The sequence below is a fragment of the Neovison vison genome, chromosome 11 (assembly GCF_020171115.1).
Source record: "Neovison vison isolate M4711 chromosome 11, ASM_NN_V1, whole genome shotgun sequence".
Lineage (NCBI taxonomy): Eukaryota > Metazoa > Chordata > Mammalia > Carnivora > Mustelidae > Neogale > Neogale vison.
The window spans coordinates 23,650,730-23,668,870 of record NC_058101.1 but is presented as its reverse complement, the minus strand read 5'-3'; positions in this window follow the sequence as shown (position 1 = coordinate 23,668,870).

Here is an 18,141-nt window from a genome sequence, read left to right as displayed (position 1 = left end):
TGGTGCTGTGCCATAATGTTCACTCACCTAAATTCTCAAGTGAGTACAGTATAGAGTGCGTTTTGGACTAATCCGTTTTTTCAAGAGGATAGGGGAGCAGCCAAAAGGCAGTGAGGTAGATGGAAAGATGGGAGGGAAATAAGAAAAAGATGGGGAAAGCACGTACTAAGAGGCAGTAGGGAATACAGCAAGCAAGACAAAACAACCATCCATCTATGAGCAAATTGCTTGTCCAACAATCTTAAGAAAGCAGCTTCTCTGAGATCAGCATCTCAATTAATTCCACTTGCATATGCAAGATGGTGGATCTTTCTAGAAGTTAAATATTTTCCTAGTTGGCTAGAAGAAAGGTAGTGGAGAAGAAATTAAGAAATCAAAGGGAAATTGAAGGAAAATTACATTGCCCTATAATTCTCTGAGAACAGCCTCCTCTTCTCTTCACAGCACTGTAATTTGAAATCTATTTGTCTTTTTACTCCTTGGTGTCTTGTCTTCCCTACTTAGACCGCAAGCTTTCTGACTCACATCAAGCCCGCTTTGTTGGGGCGCCTGGGTGGCTCAGTTGGTTAAGTGGCTGTCTTCAGGTCAGGTCATGATCCCAGGTCCTGGATTGAGCCCCACACGAGTCTCCTTGCTGAGGGGGGAGCCTGCTTCTCCCCTGACTTCCATCCTCCCTGCTTGTGCTTGCTCTCCTCCACCCCTCCCCCAGGGTCAAATAAATAAATACATTTTTTAAAAAACGCTATATTGTTGACAAGTATCCATCTACCACATGTAAGTCCTTACAAAACATTGATTTTCAAAAAGTGAAAAGTGAGTAGGTAAAGCCTGAATTGTTAATTCACGGAGGGAGGAAACCGTCACTCCTATTTCTTTACTATTCTCTTCAATACAGACAGCACAACCAACCTCTCAAATCCAAGTTCTGATAGGGCAGAGGCGTTACCTGCTTTGTTCACTGATTGAGCTCAACGCCTAATTGGCTGCCTCGCCTTTAAGTGCTCCCTGACTAGATGTTGAAGACTAATACTTATTCTACGTATGGAGTTATTATACGTATGGAATTATTATTAAGGAAACTCACCCACAAGATAAAGAAAAATTGTGCTGTGCTCACCATTTACTTTCTACACATAGGGTCTTGCAAATATAGTAGTATAAAGTCACACACGCTTGATGAATTGAATTCATGGAGGACCTGTTAACAAAATTGAACCAAACAAATTTGGAGATCTAACTGGCTTTATTTTTTTTTTAACGATTTTATTTTATTTATTTAACAGAGATCACAAGTAGGCAGAGAGAGAGGAGGAAGCAGGCTCCTTGCTGAGCAGAGAGCCCAATGTGGGGCTCAACCTCAGGACCCTGGGATCATGACCTGAGCCAAAGGCAGAGGCTTTAACCTCTAACTGCACCCCTCTAACTGGCTTTATTAAATGATTCATGAATCAGGCAGCATCATATCTAGCAAGGAGGTAGAGGGCGAGCTCCATAGGCTACAGAAAGGGAAACATTTTAAAAAGGAGGACAAGGAAATGGGGAAAAAAAAAAAAAGGATTATTTCATGTGAGGTCACCTTCATTTGGGGACAAGAATTTTAGTAGGTAGCTTACCTCTCTCCCTTTGGGGATGAGGAGGGTCCATGTGACAGATTCCGTATTAACGCTGGCCAGAAAATTCCTGGTTGGTTAAAGGTTATATTCCTAGTGTGGTGGCGGGGTGTGGGGGTGAGCGTTAAACCTGCAGTTTGGTTAGATACTAAGTCTTGGTTTGCTGACCTGGCCCAGGTGATACCATCTGGGGCCTGTGGTTTACTTTGTAAAAACCTAAATGAACGATGCCTTCTATAGAAATCAGATATGCTCTCTTTAGGACCTACTCTCTTCTAGACCTACGGCTGTAAATTCCTCAGATAACCACTGCAGGCTGTGGGGCTTCCTCCATGCCCTTGCTAGCAGAGCTCTACTTTCCACAAGGTAGGAACATGGCCAAACAAAGGCAAAAAATCAAGATTGGCATAAGCCATTGGATCTCAACCTGCTTTATATTAACAATACTGGGGACATGTTTAAAACTGATATCCTGCACCCCACCCCAGACAAATAAGTAAGAACTTCTGAAGGCGGGGCCCAGGTTTTTTACAAATCTCCTGGGTGATTATTAATGGGCAGCCAGGGTTACTCTGGTCCAAGGTGCCCGTGACAATCCTGGTCTCCTTTGCCTGTGTTTCCCCATTTAGAGGTTATACATCTACGAGACCCAGTTCTGGTCACTGAGAAATAAGAGAAAATCTGCTAAGAAGTCCTAAAAAAGATTTCTACCTTGGTGAGCACTTTATAAGATATACAGGATGTTTTGCCTCCACCTCTTCTTCCGTCTTAGCGTGTCATGATATGAGATCGTCAGAGCTGCTGTCATGAAAAGACATGGCTGACACACTCAGATGACTAAGCACAAAAAGCAGGAGTCTTGGGGCACATCGGTGGCTTAGCTGAGCCTCGGACTCTTGGTTTGGACTCAGTTCATGATCTAGGGTCATGGGATCGAGCTCCGCATCCGGCTCTGTGCTTGGCGTGGAGTCTGCTTGTCCCTCTCCCTCTGCTGCTGCCCCTGCTCGCTCACTCTCTTTCTCCCAAATAAATAAATAAAATTTAAAAAAAAAAAAAAAAGGAAGAGTCTGCTTAACTCCAAATCTGCCCACCTTCTTGTTAACGTGAAATGATTCGATTCTGTGACTTGCATATAATTGCCTTTTTCTTCCTAGTTATAATGTAACACTTACCAATTCTGTCATTCATAAAATGCATTCATTTATCAAAATAAGAAGCATAACAGTTAAGGGCATGAGCTTTGCAATCAGCCCTATTTATCTGTTACTAGTTGCATGTCTCTCTAAGCTTTGTTCCCTCTTCTATAAAAAGAGTGGTGTCTACTTTATAATTACATCACGAGAATTAAATGAAATAATATGCGGAAGGCACTTAGCACGGTGCTGGGCACTTAGTCAATCACGATGACCATTGCTGTTCCATGCCTGCTCTGTACCAGAAGTTTCCTCTGGTTGCATTAAATTAAAAACAATGAAAATCATACCTATTCCAAATTATATTGCATTTGAGTATTAAATACTACCTCAGGGGGCGCCTGGGTGGCTCAGTGGGTTAAAGTCTCTGCCTTCAGCTCAGGTCATGGTCTCAGGGTCCTGGGATCTAGCCCCGTATCAGGCTCTCTGCTCAGCAGGGAGCCTGCTTCCTTCTCTCTCTCTGCCTGCTTCTCTGCCTACTTGTGATCTCTGTCTGTCAAATAAATAATGTCTTTAAAAAAAAATACTTCAGATACTACCTCAGAACTTTCCTAGGCACAGCAATCCTAATTTAACATCTTGTCATTCACAGTGGATACTTTAGAATCTCCACATACCTCTCCAAGTATAAGATCTGTAATGCAATAGTGATTTGTTTGTTTTCTAGAAGCATTGTATGCAAAGGAAAACATATTCAATCCGTAGTCTGGATCCATTCGTTTACGATTAAAATTAGAAGATGAGATGTGGTAGCAGACACTCTATTGCAGATTAGAAAGACTACAATTTCATTTCACAAATGGTTCTCTAACCTTGATTTGACTCCTTAAGAGAAGTATCAAGGTATTGTTTTTGCACTAGATGAACTAGCATGTTAGTTTTATAGTCATGTGCTCATTTGGTAGTTTAGGGCTAAACAGAGAACAGAAGATATGCCCTTGTTTGTGAAAGGAGGAGGAACCTCAAATCTTTCTGGATTAATACGCAAATGATCATGTGAGCATTCTGAAGTGAGAGGTATTAGGTTGGTTTCTGGTGTCCAACATGAGGAGAAGGGTAGAAGGATTATACTGAGGAATCAAAGAAAAATGAAGATCACAGAATGATATGAGTGCATGAATAGCAAATATGTAAAAATAACGTGCATAAAACAGTAGAAAGAAGAGGTGCAATTATGTGCAATTTGGGGGGATTGGGTTTAGTTTTCTCAATGTTTATCTATATGTTACTATTAGCCATTAGAGCTTTCTGCTCAGCATTCATTGCATAATGGATTAAACATACGGTGAAAAAATTCTTGCCCAAACTGACGCTAATTTACTGGGTAACTTTAGGCAACTGATTTAACATTTGATGGTCTTGAGAAGCACTATCATTATCGTTTTGTGTTTTGTAGATGAGTTTAATAGTATGTACAGAAAGGTTTGAGGGGTTTTTTGTAGAAATCTTACATTGTTTCATTAGATTATAATATACCTTGCATTTGCCATAATTTTTTTAAAGCCTTTTATCTTTGGATGGTTTTTCTGGTCCAAGAGCTCTTATTAGTTTACCTCTCAGGCTTTGCCAAGTTGTAATTAAGCCAGTATTGATTCTCTGCAACTACTTTGAGCTGAGGACTGACCAGTCAATATTATAGCACTTAGAGAAAGAGAACTTTCTAAAAGGATTTCTAAGAAGTTGAATAGTACAACATTTAATTCAAAACATTATATGGTTTCTTAAGAAAGTTTGTAGGCCCTAAAATTTAATTTGAAGAAAAAAAACCTTTAAGTGATGTGTATTAAAATTTACTTATTATAACTTGTAATTTTATAAACCAAGTTTGTTTTGAATTAACTATAGCTATGAATGTATTACTTCTAACTTGTGGTCATAATAACTCATTTCCATGTTTGTTTATTCAGGAGGTGTAGTCTGCTGTAATATTGATCAAATCATAAAATTCATCACAGTGAACAGTTCTGTAAATAGAAGAAAATCAGGGGTCAGTTAATAAGAGTATAATAGATTAAGTACTTGGTTACTGATGAAGCCTGTAGTAATGTGCCTCCCCTTAGGGCATCATCCTAAGAATGGTGATTTCTCTGCTTATTCTCAGGATCCGTCTGCCTGAAAAATCATATTATTCTTCATCAAGGGGTACACAATTTATCAAAATACTCTAGAAGCAAATACAACTATTGCTCATTCTATATCACAGTAGAGTCATTCTGGATCCTGGTCAGTATCCATCACTGTCCCTGCGCTCTAGAAGGATTAGGCAGACGGCCACGCTGGTTGGACCAACCAGACTCTCTGTCTCTTCCAGGGATCTGAATCTTGAGCTGAGTGACACTTGAGTGGAATAAAGGCCCCTGGAGTCAAATCATTCCAGTGATCATACGAAAGAGACTATACATAGATGTTTTCGCTAAAGATCCCTGGAGTCGTTCTGGTTGCCATTCCTCCCAAGGCCCAGTGGTTCTGTTTTCTTTTGATTCTTTTGATTCTATGAATCACCCAATATTCTTCCCATATCGAGGGCAAGGAGTGATAGGGAGAACTTCAGTTAGTCTCTGTAGTTTGCAATCAAAATCCCCTACTGAAGCAAGCAAAACGCGTATTTACACAAAATCACACGCACTGTATAAGATAATAAATGATAGGTGTCAAGTGAATGATACAGACAGTTTTAAGTGTTGTAATAACTCAGAGGAGCTAGCTATTCTGTGCTCTGATAAAGTCAAGGCAAGGAAGATTTTGTAGAAGAAATGGGACATGTCATTGGACAACATCCATGAAGACCAGTGACAGTATAATATTGAGCTAAATAAGACCTCAGACCCTGAAGAGAGAGAGAACTGGGCTCAAATCCTGGCGCTATTTGGCTTTATGAACTTGTTCAAGTGAAATAGCCTCTTTGTGCCTCGGTATCCTTTATTTGTAAAATGGAAATAGTTGTACTTCTCTCATAGGTTCATTGTAAGGATTAAATCAAATAACGTTTGTAAAACGTTTAACACAATGCTAATAAGCACTCAATTTTAAAAAGAAATAAATCAATCATGTATTTCTTGGCAATGGTTGAGAAATCAAATTAAACTCTCCAGAGTGAATGGATGAAATGGAATGACATAATTGGTCCAAGAAAATGACAACACATAAAAGGGATCCATTCCTTTTCCTACCACCCTACCTACCTCCCTCCACACACACACAAGTCTTCTCAGGTTACAGGGAGTCTCACTGAGGTCTTTGACTGGGAAACCATTATCCACAATTAAAAGTCTTTAATAATTTGCTAATGCTGTTTCATCAGCTTTTAGTAACCGTGAGATAAACATTCTTGTCACTAATTCCATAGAAAGACACAGTGTGCAAAATATCTTCACTAAAACAATCCAGAAGAGGGGCGCCTGGGTAACTCAGTCGGTTCAGCATCTGCCTTCAGCTCAGGCCATGATCCCAGAGTCCTAGGATCAAGCCCTGCATCGAGCTCCTTGTTCAGCAGGGAGTCTGCTTCTCCCTCTCCTTCTGCCTCCTCCCCGCTGTTCATGCTCTGGGTCTGTCTCTCTCATAAATAAATAAATAAATAAATAAATAAATAAATAAATTCTTTTTTTAAAAATCTAGAAGATTAAGAAATTGATTTTTATTATTTTAACATTTTCCTAATTCATAAAGTTTATGTTCCTTTTATATATGGCCAAATAAGACTAAGACGACGACTATTTTAATATTTCTTTTCATTATGCAATCTTTCAGGATTTTCAAATAAAAATTACTTTCGCTTTCCTAAAGAGAAAAACTACTAAACTCTAAGCTCCTTGAGGGAGATGTAAGCCCATGAATAAATACATTTATAGGTGACATGCTAGAAATGGTCGAGTTGGAGTAACTGATTCTAGCTGGGACACATTAGGGAGTCTTCATAAGACTTTTTGCTTCTACTCTGCGTAATTCAGTCTTCTCACAGAAACCTAAATGACATTTTAAAACATGAATGAGGGGTGCCTGGGTGGCTCAGTGGTTTAAGCCTCTGCCTTCAGCTCAGGTCATGGTCTCAGGGTCCTGGGATCGAGCCCCACATGAGGCTCTCCGCTCAGCGGGGGGCCTGGTTCCCTCCTCCCCCTGCTTCTCTGCCTACTTGTGATCTCTCTCTCTGTGTCAAATAAATAAATAAAAATCTTAAAAAAAAAAAAATGAAGGAATCAGACTTCCTCATTTGTACCTTTTGTCCCAGTTACTGTCTATTGTAACAAATGCCCTCAGACTGTTGTGAGGGAAAAAAACCATTTTTTATGCTCATGAACTCTGTGTGTCAGGAATCCCAACGGGACACAGCAGAAATGACTTATCTCTGCTCCATGATGTCTGGAAGCTTCGCCGCTGCACTCAGAGGTTGAGGCTGGAATCATTTGAGGACTCCCCCTCTCACCTGACTGGCGGTTAATGCTGGCTGCTGGCTGGGAGCTTCAGGGTCTCTCCACACGACCCCCTGCTGGTGATCTGAGAAGATGATTTTGGTTTCATCACATCATGGCCACTCGGTTCCAAGGGAAAATGTCGAGAGAAACAGAGTAAAACTGTATTTTTTATGACCTACCTGCAAGTCACATGGTTTCACTTCAGCCATACTCTCTCAGTCAGAGAAGGGATAAGCGCCATGCCTAGGCCCAAACTGAGGGGACATAACCCCCACCTGGCAATGGGAAGAGTTTCAGTCACTTTGTAAGGAGAGTGTGTGAATGGGATTTATCCTGGTGCGGCTATCTTTGGAAAATTCCATTTGCCATACTTTTCAATGGCTCCTGCTGCTCCTAGAAAAATTTAAACTCCCTGAATGGCCTCTAAGGCCCGGTGGAATCTGGATTCTCACCTACCTCTCTGAACTCATCTCCTCCCCCTCTCTCATTTCCTGTACTCCAGTCACTCTTTTCTGTTGCACAAACTGATTAACTAAACTCTTCTTTGCTGAAACTACTCTGACCCCAGATCTTCATAAGCCTGCTTCCTTGACATTCGGCTCTCGGCTCATATGCTCTCTCTCTGAGGAGAGAGGCCTTTCCTGACCACTTTCCTCCTCCTATTGTTCTCCGTCACTTTACCCATCTCGTTTGCTCAGTCATCTCTCCTAACCTGAAGTTAAACTATTCACTTATTTGTTTACTTGTTTATTTTCTACCTCCCACCTACATTCCCCACTGAGAGCAGGGTCCTTGCTTGGCTCATTCCCCTCTCTGTCTCCAAGCCTAGAACAAGGAGGCTTGGCACATCCTAGGTGTTCAGCATTACTGAGGGAACTGACTGAATGATGGGGGGTTGTTTGGGGTGCCTGGGTGGTGCAGTCAGTTAAGCATCAGACTCCTAGATTCAGCTGAGGTCCCGATACCGATATTGGTCGTGAGATCGAGCCCCACGCCTGGCTCTGTGCTCAGCACAGAGTCTCCTTAGGACTGTCTCTCCCTCTTCCTCGCCCTCTCCCCTCCCCTCGGCACCCATGCTCGCTCTCTTTCACCTCTCTCAAATAAGGAAATAAATCTTTTTAAAAAGGGGGATGATGTTTGTTCCAAGCCTTAAAAGACAAGCAAGTGGGTTGGTATTTTTTAAAAATAGTTTTACCAAACTATAATTCACATATCATATAGTTTGTCCATTTAAAATTTATAATGCAGGGGCGCCTGGGCAGCTCAGTGGGTTAAAGCCTCTGCCTTCAGCTCGGGGCATGATCCCAGGGTCCCGGGATCAAGCTCGACATCGGGCTCCCTGCTCAGCCGGGGAGCCTGCTTCCTCCTCTCTCTCTCTCTGCCTACCTGTGATCTCTGTCTGTCAAATAAATAAAATCTTTTTTAAAAATTTACAATGCAATGAAGTTAATATATTCACAGTTATGCAACCATCACCACTATCTAATTTCAGAACATTTTTATCACCCCAAAATAAATGCCATCCATGCCCATTAGCAGCCATTCTCCATTCCTCCCTGTCCCTGGCAGGCATTAATTTACTTTTCTATCTATTTAGATTTACCTATTCTGGATACTTCATATAAATAGAATCATACGACATGCAGTCTTTTATGATTGGCTTCTTTCAATTAATGAAATCTTTTCAAGTTTCACTTCTCTATATGGACAAATCATATTCTATTCTATAGACACTTTTTCACCCATTCATCTGTTGATAGACATTTGAACTGCTTTCCCATTTTAGTTACTGTGGATAATTCTGCTTCTGAACATCTGCGCACAGGTTTTTGTAGGGTCAAGTGTTTTTATTTCTCTCGGGTATATTACCTAGGAATGGTATTGTTGGGTCATAATGGTAACTTTTTAAAAATTTACATTTAGGGGCACCTACGTGACTCAGTGGGTTAAGGCCTCTGCCTTCGGCTCAGGTCATGGTCCCACATCAGGCTCTCTGCTCGGCAGGGAACCTGCTTCCTGCTCGCTCGCTCTCTTTCTCTCTCTCTCTCTCTGCCTACCTGTGATCTCTATCTGTCAAACAAATAAATAAAAAAATCTTTTAAAAAATTTACATTTAGTTTTAAATTCCAGTATAGTTAGCATATAGTGTTATATTAGTTTCAGGTGTACAATACAGTGATTCAACGCTTCCGTACATCACCCAGTGCTCCTCGTGACAAGTGCGCCCCCCATCCTCATCACATGTTACACCCATCCCCCGCCCACCTCCCTTCTGGTAACCAGCAATTTGTTCTCTATAGTTAAGAGTCTGTTTCTTGGTTTTTCTCTCTCTCTTTATTCCTTTGCTCATTTTTTTGGTTACTGGTTTTCTTAAATTCCACATATGAGTGAAATCATATGGTATGTGTCTCTGCCTGACTTATTGCACTTAGCATTATACTCTCTAGCTCCATCCACGTCATAGCAAATGGCAAGATTTTATTCTTTTTTATGGCTGAGTAATATTCCAATGTATTTATATATCATATCTTCTTTATCCATTCTTCTATCAGTGGACACTTGGGCTGCTTCCCTGGTTTGGCTATTATAAACAACATTGCCATAAACATAGCAGTGCATATATCCTTTGGAATTAGTGGTTTTGTATTTTGGGGGTAAATACCCAGTAGTACAATTATTGGATCATACTCTAGGTTTAACTCTTTGAGGAACTGTCAAACTGTTTTCCAAAGCAACTGAACTGTTTTATATTCCCACCAGCAATGTATGAGCATTCCAATTTTTCCCTGTCCCTGCCAACACTTGTTATTATCTGTCTTTTGGATTATAGCCACCCTGATGAATGTGAGGTTTTATTTCCTTATGGTTTGTCCATATGGATATTTATCCATTCCTGATGGAAAATGATGTTGAGCATCTTCTGAGGTACTTCCTGGCCATTTGTATATCTTCTTCAGAAAAATATCTATCCAAGTCTTTTGCCTCTTTTTAGTTTATCTTTTTATTATTGAGTCATAAGTTTTCTTTACACATCTTGAATGTAAGACCCACATCAGATATATGATGTGTGAAAATTTTCTCCCATTCTGCAGGTTGTCTTTTCACTTCATTGGTGACATTGTTCATAACACAAAATATTTTCTTTTGATAAAGTTCAATTCATCCATTTTTTTTTGTCACTTGTGTTTTTGGTGTTATATCTAAGAAACCATTGTCTAACAAGCAAATGTTTTTATATTTCAGGAAAATTCAGTAGAAGAGAGATACAACAATGATGAGGGGGAACCACTAAATAAAGTCATGGGAGAATGAAAGCCCCAGGCAAGGTGTTTTCAGAATTGAGTGTGTCTGGAGGCAGAAAGAGAGCGTGTTGTTTACAGTGCCCAGAACATGCAGAGGAGGGGTGGAGATTTAGGAGGCAATACCATGGGGATAGTAGCTGAATTCACAGAAGCCCAGTGTACTAAGAAGGGAAGAGCTCTGAGGCTTGAACCCTAGGAAGCAGCAACATTTAATGGGATTAGCGAAGAAAAGGAACTCACAACAGAGATTGATCAAAAAAGTGAGAGAAGGCCACAAGATGTTGTGTCACAAGGATCAAGAGAGGAGCAGTTTCCAGGAAGAAAGTTGTGATCAACCGTGTCCAATAAGGCAATGTCCAATGATGGTTAATAAGACAAGGGCTGAAAAAAATCTACTGAATTTGGCATTTGGTGCATCATAGTTGACCTTGGTCAAGGCATTTTAGTACTTTAGTAGCAGAGAGGAAGCCTGATTGTTGTAGAATTGAGTACAAATAGGAAATAAAGGACAGGTTTACAATATAGAAGGACAGCTCTTTGCTGATGCTTGATTATGAAGAAAGTAAGGATAATGTCCCAGACAGGGACAAAGCTGGGACTTTATTAAAATGATCTTGAGTCTGTGTACCCATCAGAGTTCAGTGTAGGAAATAAAAAACATTCTAGGTATTTTAAGAAGAAAGGAATTTAATTCATGAAATTATGTGCTTTAAAACTCTATGGAAGGGCTGGGGGCCAGAAGTCAGAAGCCACCAATGACTTTCAGCTTCAAGTTCACAGCACTACAACAGTAATCCATGGCTCCCACCACGGCTACCACATAGCTTTCCTATTCTGAGATAGGGATCAGAGGAGACAGGTACTAGTTCAGATGACTATAGATGGAGATGCAGGAAATGGAGGTTTGTTCCTTCTAGTGGCGACCCAAACATATCTTGGTTAGAAAGAAAGCCCTTTCTAGAACATTTCTAGAACGGCGAGTAGTTTGTAATTAACTTTGAGCATTATGTGCTAAGCACTATGGTGAGAATATGTTTGTTGAATTCTTATAACAAGCTCATTTAGTGAGATCAGTTTTCCCAAGGCCATGCTGCTAAGAAATGATGGAACAGGCCTGTCTCTCTCACATGTGCTTCTGTGACCATGCAAGGACAGATGTCTGCTCTCTGCCCACATGGGACATGGCAGGGAAGAGGCGCTTCTATCCTCAACTGACCTTCCAAGAAATTGGTTTGGAGTCCTCCAATATGACCTGGAAAAGAACCCCATTACCAATCCTGGGAATGAGACATAAACTGCGTCTTATATCTTATTCATGCACACTAATTCACTAGATTGGTGTGTCTTTTCCCTATTTTAATCAGACTGCCAAAATTATTTATTTTTTTAATTTAAAAAAGAATCATATTACTACCTTTTAAAACACTGATGCATCCAATTGATCAATCCCCAGCACATTCCATTTTACCATAGTACATTAGATAACAGAAGCTGTATTGGTTATAATCGAGAACACATCAAAAATAAAATAAACATGAAAGCTTTGGACATTATTGCTATGGTATCAGATATTCATATAAAAGCACAAAAGCCTTGATGAAATGCCTTGTCATCGTCTAATCTTCTTTATTCGGTATCAGGTCTCTGAAGCATAATAGGAAGCATTTAGAAGAACACTGTAATTAAATTAATCTCATAATTTAATCTCTGTTCTATTTTAATCAGAAGTGGTCCTATCAAGAAAGCTCAAAAGGTGACTAAGCATCTTAACATATTTATATATAACAGTAAATTTTTTTCTTAAGACATTTTATGTGGGGCGCCTGGGTGGCTCAGTGGGCTAAAGCCTCTGCCTTCAGCTCAGGTCATGATCCCAAGGTCCTGGGATCGAGCCCCACGTCTGGCTCTCTGCTCTGCCGGAAGCCTGCTTCCTCCTCTCTCTCTGCCTGCCTCTCTGCCTACTGGTGATCTCTGTCAAATAAATAAATAAAATATTTTTAAAAAGACATTTTATGTAATCTGTATTATTTCAAAATGCATCATTCAATTACTTATTCACTCATCAAGCATTTATTGGGGCCCTCTGTTGCTACAGGGGCAAGCTCAAAATGCTAGTAGCATCATAGGGGAGATGGACAAGTAGAAAAGATTCAACCAGACTGCTTCCAGTTATTATTTTTAGGAAAAAGAATAAAACAGGGTCAGTTCAGGGACAATATTAGAAGTTTCTTGGGGGCTTTGTTTATGTAATCACCTATATTGTTTGAATCCCTCCACAAGCATATCCTAGTTGAGAATTTTGAAATGTGGTAAAATGTAGATGTTGGTTAATAAGGTTAATATTGTAGAACTTATCAGCATGATTTTTCTCTTTTGCTTTCCCTAGCGCATATTTTTCCTAGTTTATATAAGACACCAACCAGCCTCAGAAGGAGATTAAGAGATTTATTACAGAATGAGAGCACTGATTGCTTACTGGATGCCAGGAACTGTTCTAAACAATTTACATGTAATGCATGCAAACAGAAAGATCAAATTAATATTCAGCTTCTGACCTTCAAATAAGATTGTGCAGCCAAACAACAGCCTCAAAAAATAGGTTATTGTATCTAGAGGTGATTTCCTTAATTCTTTTATTAAGCTTCATTCCCCTCCCCTCCGTTAGAAACCAGGCCTGGATGACTTGGCTCAGACTGTTCTTTCCTTGGGTGGAGAAGACACTCAGCTGAGCTCTAACTTCTCTGTGGTAGAAGGAGGGTGTGGTAGAAGGAGTAAAGGAGGTGGAAGCCATGCCTCTTCAGCCCCAGAATTGTGGGACAAAGAACAAGACAGGAACACAGCAGTCAGACACCTGTCCTGAGTATGTAGTATGGGACTGGGGAAGATACCAAAGGCAAGAGGAGGTCCTTCTCCCTCCTACCGCCATCTGAGACTCTGAGAAGAGGCCTCATCACAGGTTAACTCATGTCTAACCTAAGTAGGGCCAGCATGGCCAGGCAGAGAAAAGTCATGATATTTAAATTTTTTTAAAAGATTTTATTTATTTATTTGACAGAGAGAGATCACAAGCAGGCAGAGAGGCAGGCAGAGTGAGAGAGAGAGGAGGAGGCAGGCTCCCCGCTGAGCAGAGAGCCCAATGCGGGACTCAATCCCAGGACCCTGAGATCATGACCTGAGCCGAAGGCAGCAGCTTAACCCACTGAGCCACCAGGCGCCCCATGACATTTATCTATACTTTCCAAGTGAGGCCCTTGTGACTGAGAATATCTGAGAATCTGGCTGGGGATCCACAGTGTCTGTGAGGTAGGTGAGCAACTGCAACATGAGATGGCGATAAAATGGAAGTCACAGCCAGTCAGAGGGGGAGGTATTGGTAGGGGGAGGCCAGGGAAGGCAGAGTGGGTCAGAAAGGGCCATCAGGAAGAGAAACACAGACAGACAGAGAGATATCCATGCATACATCAGCCATAGACTTCAGCCCAATATGGCAATGCCAAGAGCCACAAAGAGGACAAGAGGTGAAGAGGTTCCCAAGGACCAGTCTTCCCCTCAGCCACAAGGTCAGGCAACTCCACACCTCCCCACACGCCCCCACGCAGTTACCATCTTGGAGCGGAAAGGGTGGAAAATATGACAGGCTGAGCTTTTATTTTCCAAGACTGTTTATTCTCCAAGCTCTTGTTTTCCAAGGGACTGTTTAAATTATAGGACCAGATTACATTTAAACCAGAAAGGATGGAAATGTTCGCTGTTTCTACTCTTCACCAGCAGGGGGCGATGGAGGAAGGAGGTTGGATTAGTTAACAAAGGGACCACAACTTCTCCCTATTTTGGAGAGGTGGTGTGAGTTAAATTCACAATCCTGCTAAATACATTTAAAAATCAATTACAATGCAGAATATTAAATGCTATGAAAAGAAGCACAGGGTGCTATGGGAGCTCTACACCGCAAAAGTAATTGCTGTATTGGATTAGACCCACAGCACATTTAGCCCAGGATTTGGTGTTTCTGGTAAAACCCCATGTGCTGAGCACTAAAGTAGGAGCAGGGCTGATTTTGACTTTACATTTCATCAACTGGAAAATTGAGGGTATTCCTTGAAATATCACCAGCTTCTCATAATATCCCACTACATATTTGGCATCCCCTGATTTCTCCAAGTGCTCTTAAACATTTTTATACATCTGCACCATCTTTCGGAGGCTTTAAGTCTCTGTAGGGGGTATTTTTGAAACTTCTGAGTTTTTTTTTAAGATTTTTTTTTTTTTTTAATTCGGAGAGACAGAAAGCATGGGTGCGAGGGAGAGGGAGAGAGAATCTGAAGCTGACTCCGCACTGAGCAAAGAGCCCCTTGTGGGGCTCAATCCCACAACCCCGAGATCATGACTTGAGCTGAAACCAAGAGTCAGACACTTACCCAACTGAGCCACATAGGCACCCCTGAAACTGTCTATTATCATCCAGTTTCAATGAATTAGGAAGAGTGAGGTGAGGCAAGTTCTCTGTATCTGATTCTTCCTCTTCAGATGGTTTTCCACAACCCTGAAAAAGAAAAAAAAAGAAGAAGAAGCCCAAGTATATGTTTGAAGTTTAGATAGTATGTATGGTTTTCTCAGAACGGCTCAAAACATGAATATTATTTCCTCTTGCCCCTAGAAATAACACCAGTATAACCCATGAGCTTTTTGGTGTCTCTGAACTAGAATAGTCCATGGTCAGTAATGAAAATATCCAGATCCCTGTCATAAACAAAATTTTAAGCATGGCTGAACGGTCAGTGTTTTCTCCCTTTCCTAGCTCGGGACTGCTGCAGAGAGGGAAGACAAAGGGAAGCAGTCACTTGCTTTGGTCTTTCCCATCTTCATTTCAATTCCTCCTCTACCCAAGTTGCTCAAGAAAGGAGAGGAAGGGAGGGGACAGGGAAGTTCTTACTTGACCTGTGTTCCTGCGAACCAGTGTCTGCTCTCAGGGCCCGCCAGAGGTCTAAACCTCTTTCTCTGCTGCTGCACATGCTTTGGAAAACCCCCTCTCTTCTTCCTTAGGGTTCTCTCTCCTGCAGCTCACCTGCCAAGAGTCAAGGCATCCCTATGCCCAAAGGTTTCTTATTCTTTCTCTGCCCTGGAACAGGCACGGTCTCCAGCTTCCTTTCCTGTACACCTTCCTATACAGGACCCTTTCTTATTAGGGTTCAGTAGCAGACCACAGAAATCTGTCTAGTTCACTTTAACAGAAGGAGCCTTACAACCAGGTTATAGGAGGCTGACAAAAATTGTTTGGAAGGACTAGAAGAACACCCTCCAGGAGAAGCATCTAGAAGCAGCTACCGAAGCCAGGATCACATGTCTCTTGTGGTGAGGAAAGCTCTCACAGGCAGGATGAAATCTCTCTTGATTTGAGATGAAGAGACAAGCTCTCCAAAAATTCATGATCCCTTTTAGCATTCTGTTACACTGCTAATAAAACCCTAATTTGGTCTGGTAATGAAGCAAAAGTGGTTCAGGCCTTCTTTGCCAGGGAATGCTCTTGGGCGGGGGGCAGGGGACATAGAACCTAGTTCTGGCCAATAAAGGGAACTGTACTAGGGGATTCTGGGCAACATTTTTCTCCCTGATGAGGAAGAGGTCTCTGAGTATAGTCCTTTTTTTTTCTTGTCATGCAATCTCTGTCTTATGTGCTCACTTTTTTTTTTTTAAGATTTTTATTTATTTGAGAGACAGAGAGCACAGAGGGAGAGCAAGAGTGAGAACAGACTCCCTGCTGAGCAGAGAGCCCAATATGGGGCTCAATCTTAGGACCCTGGCATCATGACCTGAGCCAAAGTCAGACGCCCAACCCACTGAGCCCCAGGCGCTCCATCTGCCTTCCCTTCTTCCACTGGATACCGCTGCATGCACACCTGTTTTTTAGAGTTGTGACAACCATCCCAAAAACAATGGGGCAAAAGGTCTGAGGACAGAAGCCATCCACTGAGAAGAGAGAACGTGGATGGATGAGAAGTGATCAGGTCCTTGATGGCAGCCCTGAACTGTACCCCAGACTAGGACCTGCTACCATCAGGGATGTTGTCAAGTGAGACCATGAAATGCTTTGATCACTTGACCAATGATTCATCAGGCGTTCTGATACTTGCAGCCAAATACATGTTGACCGATAGGCTCAATCTCTGGAAACTGTGATGAATTCTGAGAGAGGATGAGGGAGCCAGTCCCAGCCAAGGAGAAAGATGATGCAAAGGCAGCTCAACTCAACAAGGAAGTATTTTCATGTTTCTGCACAGTTGAGACTTTCTGAGCAAGTTTCACCTTGTTAAAGAACAAGCCAGGGGTGCCTGGGTGGCTCAGTGGGTTAAGCCTCTGCTTTTGGCTCAGGTTATGATCTCAGGATCCTGGGATCGAGCTCCGCATCGGGCTCTCTGCTCAGCAGGGAGCCTGCTTCCTCCTCTCTCTCTCTCTCTCTCTCTCTCTCTGCCTGCCTCTCTGCCTACTTGTGATCTCTCTGTCAAATAAATAAATAAATAAATCTTAAAAAAAAAAGAAAAAGAAAAAGCCGTAGAAGCTAGAATAGGGCTATGGCAGAATAGTGAAACAACCGAGGGCTTTACCTCCCGGATGTCTGTATTTACCTTTTGGGGGCGGGGGGGGGCGGGGGCACAGCCAGAAACCAGGGAGGCGTCCCAGGAGGTACAGACCAAGAGAAGCTTCGCTTGTCTTCCCCCTGGAGATATTCATAGTTGACCCTTGGACAATATGTGTTTGAGCTGTGCAGGTCCACTCACTTGCAGGTTATTTTTCAATAAATATAGTACAGTAGTGTAAATGTATTTTCTCTTTCGATTTTCTTAATAATATTTTCTTTTCTCTAGTATATAATACCTATAACATGTAAAAATATAATATATATTTTATATAATATATATAATATATAATATAATTATATATTATATATAAATTATATAAATTTATATATATAAATTTTTATAAATTTTTAAAATTTTATAAATATATAAAAATAAATATTTTTAATATATAATAAAAATATAATATATATTTTATATAAAAATATAATATATATAATATATAATACCTATAACTTGCAAAATATGTCATCGAGTGTATATTATCGGTAAGTCTTCTGGTCAATAGTAGGCTGTTAGTAAGTATTAAGGAAGTCAGAAGTTATATGTGGATTTGCAGCTGTGCAGGGGGTCTGTGCCCCAAACCCCCACAATGTTCAAGGGTCAAACATATTTATATTCCAGAAGGTAGACCCAGAACATTTCCTTTCTCTTTTTTTTTAATATGGAATAACTTTTTTTTGGTTTTAAAAATTTTTTTAATTTTTTATTAACATATAATCTATTATTAGCCCCAGGGGTACAAGTCTGTGAATCACCAGGTTTGCACTTCACAACATCCCTTCTCTTTCTAAGGAATCTGAGTATATACTATAGGCAGCAAATGTTTCTCTCCCTTTCTCAGGAGGGGAAGGGTGAGAGCTGTCCCTCTCATATATAAACTCTCAGATTCTTTATTTAGAGGGGCTTACTCTCCTGCAGCGCAGGACCCAGGATATATTGGGTAACATCTGTCTTCCATCTTATAACTCTGGGGGTTCAGCAAGTGACCC